The sequence below is a fragment of the Hylobates moloch genome, unplaced genomic scaffold, assembly GCF_009828535.3.
Source record: "Hylobates moloch isolate HMO894 unplaced genomic scaffold, HMol_V3 SCAFFOLD_1, whole genome shotgun sequence".
NCBI classification, from domain to species: Eukaryota; Metazoa; Chordata; class Mammalia; order Primates; family Hylobatidae; genus Hylobates; species Hylobates moloch.
Window position 1 is genome coordinate 131,612,102 of NW_026652276.1, and position 12,960 is coordinate 131,625,061.

The 12,960-nt window shown below is 46.5% G+C and overlaps 1 protein-coding gene across 5 annotated transcripts in view; it reads left to right on the forward strand.

Annotated features, from left to right (window-relative positions):
* Positions 1-477: 477 nt before the first annotated feature.
* ELMO1 (engulfment and cell motility 1) overlaps positions 478-12,960 on the forward strand; it is a 594,699-nt gene continuing 582,216 nt past the window's right edge. Inside the window, exon 1 of one of the 5 annotated variants that reach the window (XM_032758309.1) lies at positions 478-940. The gene's annotated coding sequence lies outside the window, so the exon portion shown is untranslated. Of the gene's footprint in view, positions 1,126-12,960 lie in introns of all 5 variants that reach the window. The other 4 variants (XR_004370726.2, XM_032758304.2, XM_032758310.2 and 1 more) reach the window with 4 other exon arrangements.

Consider the following 12,960-nt stretch of genomic DNA (forward strand, 5'->3'; position numbering starts at 1 on the left):
TCCTTTGCCAATTAGAAGAAAACGCCTAACTGCCTTTGACTTTTCTGGTAGAGCCAATGTAGGTATTTCTGAATTGGGGGAGGACAGGTGTTTCGCCTGCAACCCTCTTCCCTCTTGTCAGTTAGGCTGGGAGTTAACGTTTTTGATTTCTGCTTTGAAAATGATTTAAGTAGGTTGCATGAATTAAGTAATTTATTCTAAATACCAAATTATGGGTGGAACGTCTTGCCTTATGCAAAGTTATGCAAAATTAGGAAGTCCCTGGCTTAATTGATTAGAAATACATCTTGTAGTTTCAATTGCAGGGTTAGTAAATACATAGATGTAAATACATAGATGTCGACGGAGAGGGAGGAAACGTTTTGTCTTTTTGCCACTCTGTCCAAGGGTAGAGGCACAGCGTCAAAACAAACATGTCTTAAAGTAGCGTTCAAATAGCCCACCGAAGTTTCCCCTTAATATCCGGAACCCGTTGCCAAAAATGAAAAAAGGATGTGAAAAGATGCTACTCGCTTTTGGCCTCCCGGAGGTGGCGCTATGAGGGTAACGGAGTTAATTAGTGCCTCCAAACGCCGCGTGTGAGCTCATCGAAGTCATGCTCTGTACACATATTATTTATAGCAGATCTGAGGCATGCATGGTGTTTGACATTTCTGTCTTTTTAAGTAGGGGGACTTCAAAGAGTCGTGGGCATCCCCCTAGGCAAAGTGCAGTGGGCAGGGACCAGGGTGCGGGCGCAAGGCGAACGCGCAGACCACGAGTGTCCTGGCGCAGGTGCCGGGGGCGGCGGCTGCAACTCCGCAGCGTCCGCTCGGGAGGAGAGTTCGCGGCTGATCTCCGGATGCCTTGCAGATGCAAAATGTGTCTCTGGCCAGCAGGAGGAAGGAAGAGGAAGTGAGAGCAGCGGCAGCCGCGGTGCAGCAGCCGGTCGACCCAGAGTGTAAGTGCGTGTGCTGGGGCGAGCGGGAGCGGGCGAGGATGGGCACAGGATAGAGGCAGAGCCACCCACGCCGCCGCGGCCCCACGCTGGGCGACAGAGCCTCCAGTTCCCCTTCAATGGTGGCGGGTCGCCGGAGCTCTGATCCCCGGGAACCCTTGCCGCTGCTGTCCTGCGACCCCAAGCAGGTTCGTAAAGTTTCCTGGGCTGGCGCCGCGCCCGGACTCGCTGACCTCGGCGCGGCAGGGGAGGGGGCCGGGACTGGGGCCGGGAGGAGGCGTCCTGCTCCGGGAGACTCCGGGCGCCGCGGAGACACTTTTGTTTCCTCCCTGGGGGCGCCGCGGCTCGGGCCGGGGTGGCCGCCGCGCTCAGCAGGATGAGGGCTGCGGGCGCGTCGGGGCGCTCTGCAATTGGGGAAGTCTGAGCTCGGGGGATGGCGGGAGTGGGAGTGGGAGCGGAGGGAGGGGGCGCTGGAGGTGCGGCGCCCGGGGATGAAGCGCAGGGCCCGGGGCCCGGGAGCCCGCCGAGACGTTTCGACCAGGGTCTGCGGGAGGGGGGGCGCGGGAGGGTTGCGACGCTGGCGTGGGGTTGTTGGGGACGGGGGATGTGGGGCTGGGATCTTGGAGTCAAGATTCCTATAGAGCCAGAGAAGCGGCTGCGGCTCAGACTCGGCGTCTTCTCCTGCACTCGGGGATGGGAGGGAATCCCCCGGCGAGCGCGCTCGTGGGAGGGGGCTGTGATGGGCCAGAGGAATGGGGGCCAGGAGGGCGGGAGAGGGAGATCTGGGCAGCCGGGAGCCCCTGAGGCTCTGGTTAGTAAATACTTTCCTCCTGGGGACACACCGGGGTCTCCGCCGAGATCGAGAGAGGCGGCGGGGGGCTTTGTGGAGCTTCGTGGAAATCTCGGCTTCGGAGAGGGGACGCACCGGGCGCGCCTTCAGAGAAGGGGGCGGCGGCATGCCCGGGGCCCGGGAATCGGAGCGGAGAGTGGCGACTCCGATCGCCGGAGTCGCTTTGGGGAAGAGGAAATACAGAACTCAGCTGTCCCGGGGGTGCGCGCGTGTGTTTGGGGTTGGGAAGTCGGTGCTGTGCCGCGAGCGCGCGCGAGGCGGCGTGTGTGTGTGTATGTGTGTGTGCGCGCGCGCGTATGTATGTGTGTGTGGTGTGTCGTCGGCGTGTGTGTGAGTGTGTGTGTGCGTGTGGGGGGAGTGTTGTCGGTGTGTGTGTGAGAGTGTGACCGCAAAGCCAGGAACTCCCCGCCCAGTGACCCTCTCCCGCCTAGGGGGCCATTTGAAGTTGGAGGCGGGTCGGGACCTGCCTTGACCTAAAGGACCAGCCTCAGGCTTGGTCCCAGGTAGTGACCCAGCTCTGAGAGTCCCTGGAGGGCTCCCGAGACTCAGTGAATATATTTGGGATGCCCCTCGCGCTGTATCATGGGCTTCCCAACACCGCTGGCCTTGAATGATTCCGGCCTAATTCGTTATGGTTAAGATTTCAGATAACCTAAGACAGGGGTTGAGGACTCCAGAAGCGGAGGCTCCCTGTTGGGCGCTGCCAGTGACTTGGGGATGAAGCTATGGAAGAATATCTGAATGTTTCTCTTTTGCTTCTATAAAAGTAATTAATGACCTGTATTTACATACCAAAACCCTGCGAGCAACTTTGGGACATAGAGGGATATAATCCTTCCCAGAATCACTTTGAGATTGCAAAGACTGGCAGCAGCTGTTATTGGGGTCTCCTCTGGCCAGGGTTCTCATATTATCTCACCTCCATGCCTACTTTCTAAGGTTGTTTCAAGCATTAATGTCCCATAATTTACAGATCTGTGGGAAAATAATGGTAAGTTAGGAGGCCAGATCCCCTGCAGGCACATCACATATTTTTAATTTTTCTTATAGCTGACGTTTTGAAGCTTTGCTCTTTACTATTGTACATTTCCTATCTCTGGAAGGCTGTGGTTAAATGTGCATGCTGCCTTTTTTCTACTCTGTTTTGTTGTTTTTATTAGGTTGGTAAATTGTGAGAAAATGACCTGGACTGCTGGGACTCTTGGGGAGGGGTTTTGTCAGGAGGGTACTGAACTGGAGAACAAGAAGTATGGTAGGTATCAGGGAGGGGCAGGCTGGGAGGCAGACCCGGATGGGAGTCTGGGGAAACTCAGGGCCTGGAGCAGTAATTGGGCAAGAAGATGGGCAGTTCTAGTGATGGTCATGCTTACCATCCTGGGTAACTGCAGGCACCCTCACCGTCTTACATTCTTCTTTTTCACTGAGTTCTCTCCCTAGGGCCTTTGCTCATGATATTACAGGAGGAGCTTTTCTCCCACATGTCCAGATGACTCACTTCCCCTGCTTCCTTCAGGTCTCTGCCCAGTTGTCAGCTTATAGGGGGCCTTCCCTGGCTATCCCATATAAAATAGCAACCAGACACTCCCTGGGCCTCTTACGTTACTCAGTTTTTTGTCTTAGTACCTTTTACTCCCTGGCATTATACAGTCATTGGTGTATTTTGAGTATTGTCTCTCTCCCTGTTAGAGCAGAAGTTCCATGAGGGTAGTGACTACCTTGTCTTGTTTACAGCTCCAGAACCTAGATGGATTCTTAGCACGACGTCGGTGCTCAATAAGTGTTTGTTGACTGACTAAAGAGAGGTGGCTATACTGGGAGAGATTCACCAGGGAAATATACCAGGAAAATGTTGCAGCATTAATGCAAGTGAGAAGCCCAGGTAATGGGCTTTTGTTTTTTTCACCGTCCTTTCCTCCATGCCAGGCCAATCTTCTTTTAGACCCTGTTCTGCCTTGAGTAGACTCCTCCCTTTTTCTGCCTGAAGAAAGAGAGGTGATTCCTTGGGAGATTAGATAACCAGTACACTTAATAATACATAACCATTCCAGATCTGGTGTTTCATCACTCTCCTTGGAGAAGGTCTTTTAAAGAAGTCTGTGTTGCTTTAACTGGAGGAAGGGCATTATTGTAAGGGGATTGAAGTCAGAGGCATCTACTGTGTCCCATTCTGCTCTCCTACAGTATGGAAGTGAAGACAGGAGGCTGTAAGGGAGGCTGTGTGGCAGATGCAGGGGAGATGAGAAATGTCTAGGAGAAGAAAAATAAAAGTGAGAAAACATGAAGGTGTTCTGCAGGTGCAGCTAAGTCTTGAACATTTACTAAATTACTATATTGAAAAGAAGGTAACACTTGAGTGTTTTGAAGTAATTTACCCGCTTTGGGTGTTTCGCGTGAGTGGGTGGGGAGGGTGGGGAAAGGGCTTTGAAGCTTTTGCCAGAGGATGTGGCTGGGGGTGAGGCAAGGAGCTCACCTGATCACACACTTTGCTTACTTCATCATCTTGCCTAATGCTCAAGGGTTAAAGGTGATCATTCCTATGGAGGTAACATTTCCCTTCCAGATCTAAGACAGTGGATACCATTAAGGTTTGTAACTCAAGCTGGTAACCACTTTTTGGTGCCTGAAACCATCCAAGTAGATAGTTTGCTTTATAAGACATTCTGTTGAATTTGGAAAACATGGTGGATTAATAAACCCTCTCTGCATTACAAAGCCTGGAGTGTTTGCTACTAATTGTGCAACTCTAGTTCTGATTCCTTCTAGTCTTCAGAGAAGTGCTTTTTAAGCTTAGGGTTGTAACCCATGAGCGGATCATGATATCACTTTAGTAGGCCAAGACCAGCAGTTTAAAACGTGAAAGAGAAGAGTGGTGTGGAAAACAGCATGTCATAAAACAGACACCCAGTCTTAATGTCAAAGTATTGCTCAATGTAGGTCATGATTTTAAAAAGCCTGTTTCAATAATTCTGGGGAAAACTACATTTTTAACCAACTTGCCAGAGATTCTGATGACGATGTTCTAGAGGGCTATAAGAAATACTTAGCCATCTCCTTTTAACAAAATACTGTTGGTTTAATCCCCTGCAGGAGATGCTATTTCCAAATGTTGAACCAGATGCAGTTCTGTCGGCTATTGACTTAACTTTTCAGAATGCTACTATTGGCCAGGCGCGGTGGCTAACACCTCTAATCCCAGCACTTTGGGAGTCTGAGGCGGGCGGATAGCGAGGTCAGGAGATCGAGACCATCCTGGCTAACGCCGTGAAACCCCGTCTCTACTAAAAATACAAAAAAATTAGCCAGGCGTGGTGGTGGGCGCCTGTAGTCCCAGCTACTCTGGAGGCTGAGGTAGGAGAATTGCGTGAACCCGGGAGGCGGAGCTTGCAGTGAGCTGAGATCACGCCACTGCACTCCAGCCTGGGCGACAGAGCAAGACTCCATCTCAAAAAAAAAAAAAAAAGTGCTACTATTTGTAGAACTTGCCAGTGTGCTAGGCCTTGATGCTGCCATCTTGGGGGAACTAGAAACTCAAGTGACATGCTTTTCACTTTAGTGATGCAGACAGGCAGTAGCTCCCTTTGCAATAACTCTTTAACCTTACTTAGAATAAAATTGACAGACTATCCCCTTTTCTCACCAAGTTTTAGTTTAGAACTTTTGAGGTCTTTGGAAATTTACTCTGCTCAACTTCTCCTTTCATATTTTACATCTAGTGTTCCCCATATGAATGATCCTAATTACAAAGACAGTTGTAATCTCTTCTGGGGGCAGCCACACTGCTGGGATGCATGATTAGATGAAGCATTTTAGCTGACCTGGGCTTGGATTGGCTATCCAAAGAAGAAAGTCAAAGGCTGACAACTCAGCCTGGGCAACATAGTGAGACCACATCTCTCAAAAAGTTAATAAAATTAGATGGGTATGATGGTATGCACCTCTAGTCCCAGCTACTTGGTAGGCTGAGGCAAGAGAATGGCTTGAGTCCAGGAGTCTGAGGCTGCAGTGAGCTGTGATCGCACCACGGTGCTCCAGGTTGGGTGACAGAGAAAGACCTCTTTAAAGATCTCTTTAAAAAAAGAGTCTGAGAACTTCTGCACTGTCCATAATAAAAGGATCATGAAGGCCAGTCATTCCACAGGGTGTGGCTCCCAGGACCATGTGTGTGGCCATGAAAGCCTTCCAGTATGCCAGCACAGCATTTTTAGGTTCAGCAAAGCCAGCCTGCATGTACGATGCACACGCTGGTTGCAATGCTTAGTTCCCTGGATAATTTGGGTTGTCTGAGTGTTAACAATTGGAACTTATCTATATTAGCCAGAACTAAAGCCTGCAAAGCCATATCATGATTCCTGATTACATTAACTACTTGTGTCTTAGTGCTATGTTTTCTAACCTGTTACAACATAAGTGCAGGTACGGTATGAGCAGAATTTGGTCACTGGCCTAAGGTGGGGTGAACAGTTAAGTATCAGATAGGAATACGTGTGGGAGAAGGAATGCTAGCTCATCAAACAGAATTAACTACAGTAACAAACTGACATAGTGCTGAGTCGAGAAATTAGTCACATGTATAAATAGAAGGAGACGATTCTCAGTGTTCCGGGTCCCCACAAACGCTGATTTCCAGAATCTGAACAGAATTATTATTGGAACTTCAATTTTAGGAATTGAGGCTACAGTTTTGACTGTTTTAGTTCTAACAGTTAAGGTAGGAAACAAAACTTTCCTCAGTAGAAAACACTGGAAAGGCACAACTTGCTGGCCTACAGGACTGCGATGTGTTCAGTGGGTTGTACTCTGGATAGGGAACGGTGGTTTGAGGGAATGAAAGTCAGGTAAGCCCTATAAAGCATTCTCTCAGTGGAGTTGGAGTCATAGGACCAATGCGACATTTTTTTCTGTGGCCTGACATACCCTTCCTCTGGGGATGCTGTTTTGGAAATGATGGAGAACAATCAGAATAGTATTGTTATCCCATTTTACAGATGTGGCTTGGAGGAATGAAATGTCACAAGCATACTTAGAGAGTAGTGCATCTGAGCCTTAAACCCAACTTTTCTGACTCGTTTTACTGTGTTGTTTCCTTCTCCTGCACCATGATGTCTGCGCTGGTTAGTTCCTTCTTTTGTTGGTTCCCTGGACTTGCCAGCCTCTGAGGCCAAGATCCCATGTGGAACTATGCTGCAGTGGTGTCCAGAGAGGCTCTTCACTCCTGTATGTCCTGCAGATGGATGTGCCCTGGGTTGCCATGGTATCCAGGGATGTCTCTGCTGCCACTGAGTCCTGGTTCTTCAGAGTCAATCCCTCTCTTTGGGTATCTCATTCTAAAGTTGACCTTAGTTTTGAGAGTCAATGGATTCTTCTCTCAGGGACAGTATGTCCATCAACCAACCTCATGATATTGAAGCATATGAGCCAGAATGCAATTTATTAATAAAAAATGAGAACAGTATTTGCCAAGAAGAATGGGCGTCTATTCTTTAGCCAATATTTTTCCTCTGTGGATGAGTCATGGTGAAGGCAAAAGCATGGAACCACCTGGGAAGGAACCAGTTGGAAGGGGAATGTACTTGATAGTGTTTTCCAGCTCATCATAACTTTTGCTAATTCTCTTGTTGATGGATTCATACCAACTAAGGAAACCAGAGACTGGAGTCCTTTGACCAGGATGGTTTCTCCTTTGGGCGATGCTGAGGCTACTTGTACAGTTCTTTTTCTACTTGTAGGCTGTTGGCCATTTTACTAACCCATTATTTCAGGCAGTGTCAGCCTCAGTGCTATTAACATTTCGGGCTGGATAATCCTTTGTTGTAAGGGCTGTCCTGTGTATGTCGAATGTTTACTGCCTTCCCTGGCCTCTGTTCACTAATGCCAGTACATTACTCGTTTGTTGATAACCCCAGATGTCTCCAGGTATTGCAGATTGTCCTATCAACTTTCCTGTCCCCAAGCTGAGAACTGCTGCTTTGTCTTCCTGTGTTAGTGAGACCAGTTGTGTGTTATCAGATAGTCTAGACTTTCAACAGCAGTTATAAGTGCCCTAGTTTTCTACTTACTGGTTATTCCTTAGAGTCTAAGGTGGTGTATTAATAAATGAGAGGGCTCACCCTTTATGTTCATTTCTTTCCTCCAGCTCTCCAAGTTTCCTTTCTAGCTCTCTTCTCTCCTATATTGCAGTTGTTTCTCTAATCCAAATGTTTTTCAAGTTTCCTTTCCACGTATGTTTCTTACTAGTACCTGTGGCTGAAAAACACTGTAACTAGTGAGTTTTTGTCTCCGTTTCTTAACAACGTTTTGAATTCTGACCACTGGTTACTGCCTTAACTGTAACCTTTACATAATGGCAATAAGATAAATGAAATGAGGAAGGTGGGTAGCAAAGCTCAGCTTGGCTTGTTCAGAGGCCTTTGTCACAAGACAAAGGAAATGTCTGTGTGGGAATGAGTTAAGTGACTTCAGTGCGTCCTCCTTTGCTTGTCAAATCCACCTTGACTAGTTGGATAGTAATGGTTATTGATATTCCATTAGTGTGACCAGGACATTGTAGCAGGTCAGGGAGAAGCCTTCAAGGTACTGCTTTATGTGAAGTCCTTTCCCACTTTGTCTATTAGATTTCTGTCCTAATCTTGCCATGTTAATTTTCTTATGTAATTATCTGTCAGCTTTTTATTTACCTTCTCTGCTTGGCTGCTGTCGTAGTCCAGAACACCATCGAGTGGCTTAAATGCCGTAGAAATATTGCTGGGTTATAGACTAGCTATGACTCCCCTAGGCAGCCGCCTTCTTACAATTCACCAGCCCTATAGCAACCCTCCACCCTTCCTTCCGCCCTTTGTGCCTTTTTTTTTTTTCAGTTCAGAATTGCATTTAGAACGCCAGAGTTTTTTGCTGAGGGGTTCAGTGGCAGAGCTGGATGAGCTGTATTTTCCAGGCTGCTACACACAATTACCCTTAATTTTGAAGAGTAATCCATTTCAAAATAATTTTTTTTTCTGTTTTTGGCCTCTTTAGCCCAAATGCATAACCACAGCTGGCTTTACCCTTGGCCCTCAGAAAGCATGTGGCTTGGGAGGTAGAGCTAGTGGAGGAGTTTGGTCAGATTGCTCATTTTTGGTCAAGTGAGGAGTGAATTCCAATAACACTCAGTAAGGCTGGTTTTTACTTGACTCCTGTCCACCCCTCCAACTTTCCCCACCCCACAGTTTCCTAGAATTTTTTTTTTTTTGAGATGGAGTCTCACTCTGTCACCCAGGCTGGAGTGCAGTGGTACGATCTTGGCTCACTGCAACCTCTGCCAACTGAGTTCAAGCGATTCTCCTGCCTCAGCCTCTTGAGTAACTGGGATTACAGGCACCCACCATCATGCCTGGCTAATTTTTGTATTTTTATTAGAGATGGGGTTTCACCATGTTGGTCAGGCTGGTCTCAAACTCCTGACCTCGTGATCCACCCGCCTCAGCCTCCCAAAGTGCTGGGATTACAGGTGTGAGCCACCACACCCAGCCTCTTTTTTCTTTCTTTCTTTTTCTTTTCTTTCTTTTTTTTTTTTTTTTTCGAGCTAGAGTCTTGCTCTGTTGCCCAGGCTGGAGTGCAGTGGCACGATCGTGGCTCACTGTGACCTCTGCCTCCTGGGTTCAAGTGATTCTTCTGTGTCAGCCTCCCCAGTAACTGGGACTACAGGTGCCCGCCACCACACCCAGCTAATTTTTGTATTTGTAGTGGAGATGAGGTTTCACCATATTGGCCAGGCTGGTCTCGAACTCCTGACCTTGTGATCCGCCTGCCTTGGCCTCCCAAAGTGTTGTGATTACAGACATGAGCCACTGTTCCTTGCCCCTAGATTTTTTTATAGTGGACTTGTGCCTCAGTTATTCCAATTGTGGGCCACTCTGGGAAGTGACCACTACTCAGAAATTTTGGTTTGGGGGAATGGGACAGATTCTTTGATATATTAAATAATAAGTGCTTTGTTCATGTGTGTGTGTGTGAGAGAGAAAGACACACACACACACACCCATGCAGCTCTAATAGTGAAAGGCCTTTAGAAGCAAAGAAACAATTATATCAGCTGCTAAATCCTGTTTTTCCCAGTGCTGTCACTTTTATAGTAAGTCAGCACAAATCACATGAAATTAAACATTTTGTCAAGGAATGAATATGTTTCCATCATCTCTAGGCTTACTCCACTGCCAGGAAGCGACTTTGACTCATTAGAACTACTTTCTCAATTACTGTCCATTCTCCAACTGAAGATTTTTGAGAAACATTTGCTTGGGTTTATATGAGAGAAGCACAGTAAAGCTTTATTTATTAATTGTAGTATATTTTAAAAACAGATGTTGGGCTTATCCTTAAAACATATATAAATATTTTCAAGCTAAACTATTGCTGGGCTTATAGCCCTGATCATAGTTCTTCATTCAGTCATTCAGTCAGTCAACAGCCATCTTGCTTGCAATTTGTGTGCTGTAGCCTGGGCACTCCATATGTGGAGAAGGGGTAGGGAGGGCTGTAACAGAAGCAGATCTGTTTAGAGACAGTCATAACAGTATGCTAAAGATATGTTTACCGTGATTGCAGATCACAGAGGTAGGTGTTCACAAATGAAGTGACTTTTGAGAAAGATCTGGAAAGCTGAGTATTAAAAGAAAGAATATGATACGTCCAGGGAGTACAGCAATCAGGGTGGTGGGGGACAGTCTGGAAGGGGCTTTATGTCAGCAATCCCAGGAGCTGGGCATTTGGATTGAGCAGAAAGGAAAGCCAAAGGCTTTTAGGCAAGAAAAAGATGCTGTGGGATTCCAGTGAGAGCAACCTGGAGGATAGATTAGATGGTACAGCTGGAGAGAGGGGCAGAGGAAAGATGGGAGCTCCTGCTAGGCCTGCTCAAATAAATACATGGTCTTGGTCAGATGAATAAATAAACAAAGCAGTGTGCTTGCTGTGCCAATGCAACTTGGAGACAGGTTGCCCAGCCCCCACCTTCCCGCCTGAGCCCCTCAGCGGGTGCCAGCCAGAGTCTGAGCAGAGGTAAAGGAGGGGAGGCCAGCACTCACCGTGTTTGCCTATAGATATTGATGACAAAAATTAAATGATTTGCTAAGTGATTGTATTTGGGAAAAAGGAAAAGGAGTCTTTGAGGTTTAAAGCGACATAAGCATGTACTTGTTAATGGAGGGTTCAGATCTCCTGCTGAGTACACCAGCTGGGTGACTTCAAGTAAGTTAGTGACCTTCCTTAGCCTCAGTTTTCACATCTTTCAAGTGTAGGTAATATAAGTCCCTACCTCTTCGAATAGCTGAGATGATTAAATGCAATCATGATTGTAAAGTAGAGTACCCTAAAAGCGATGGGTTGGATTTGCTATTATTATTGAGGTTATTATCACTGATTCAGTAGTTTCTTTTTTTTTGAGACAGAGACTCGCTCTGTCACCCAGGCTGGAGTGCAGTGGCGCGATCTCGGCTCACCGCAAGCTCCGCCTCCTGGGTTCACACCATTCTCCTGCCTCAGCCTCCAGAGTAGCTGGGACTACAGGCACCTGCCACCGCGCCCGGCTAATTTTTTTTCTTTTTTTTGTATTTTTAGAAGAGACGAGGTTTCACCGTGTTAGCCAGGATGGTCTTGATCTCCTGACCTCGTGATTCACCTGCCTCAGCCTCCCAAAGTGCTGGGATTACAGGCGTGAGCCACCGCGCCCGGTCCGATTCAGTAGCTTCTATTCAGGTTCTTTATTAAACTATCTTGCTAAAATCATAAAAAGACATGCATTTTGTATTTAATTTTCTTCAAGTGACCTAGGTAACTCCTCCTAAAGTCTTGACTAGAATTAATTTGCTTTATATGTCTTTTCTTCAAGAAAACAAGAGGAAAGGTGGGGTTGGCAGGGAAAGAGGAGATGTTGGTCAAAGCCAGATAGAAAGTTTCAGTCAGACAGGAGGAATAAGTTCTGGTGATTTTATTACACAGCATGGTGGCAATAGTTAATAATTATATATCGTATATTTCAAAACAGCTAAAAGACGGGATTTTAAATGTTCCTACCACAAAGGAATGCTAAATATTTGAAGTGATAGATATGTTAATTAGCCTGATTTCATCATTCCTTAGGTATACGTGTATCAATACATCCAATCGTACCTCATAAATATGAATGATTACTGTTTGTTAATTAAAAATGAATCTTAAACCGGTACAGGAGAAGTACCAACTGTTAAAATACAGACTGGGATGAGTTATGATTGACTGTGAATTAAAATAACTGACGTAATGACTCAAGTTAGCAATTTAGGGTCCTCAAGTGAAAGCTCTTCTAATATATGTCCCCAGTTCCATTTGAACTAACCTGAGATTTTACTGTTTTATTGTATTATTAATTTTTTTTACTTTGCGGGGAGAGAATGGAGATGGCTCCATTGGAACTCTTTCCCTTTTCTTGATTCCAGCTTTTGGGGCTGTTTGCATTTGTCCAAGTGTGCACAGGGGCTCTGGGAGAAACCCCATGTCATTGGAGTAACAGTGAAGAAGCAATTGTCAGGAATTTCATTCAGTTGAACTGGGTTTCATATGATTATGTTGCATATAAAGGAGGTTCAGTGGGTCCATTCATGCTTTGGAAATGTCCCTTTTTGAATCATTTGGAACCTTCCACCAAGTAGGGGACTGTTGACACATTCATTGGCCAGTGGGTGGTTGTAAATTGTTAAATTTTCTTCTTTAATCTGAGCCAGATGATCAAGCTGTCAACCAGATTAGAAATTATCCTGGGAATAAAAATAGAAAAATAAAAGAAGAATGTCTGGAGTCCCAAGTGTACGGACCCAGTGTGGCCCCATTGTCCCAGCACATTCAATTACACTAGCTTTCACTTTCAAAGTGCCGTGGGTTGGACAATTCATTTTATGGCCACCTAAGTGGAAGCCACCTGCTTCCATTTCCAATCACTCTCTCTGGCTATGGCCGGTTTGTTTGGGTGCTTTTTCTACTTATTGCTTCTTCAGGAAGGCAGCAACTAGCTTACAGGCACACCAGCTCATTAAGCAGTAGCTCATGTACCCATTAAACAGTCACTTAGTAACAGCTTTTAAGGAGTGGGTTGAAAAGAGAGAAACCTTAATCTAGACACTAAAATGCCCTGGATAGAAGTATGGGTGTCAGAGAGCCATGTGCCAAA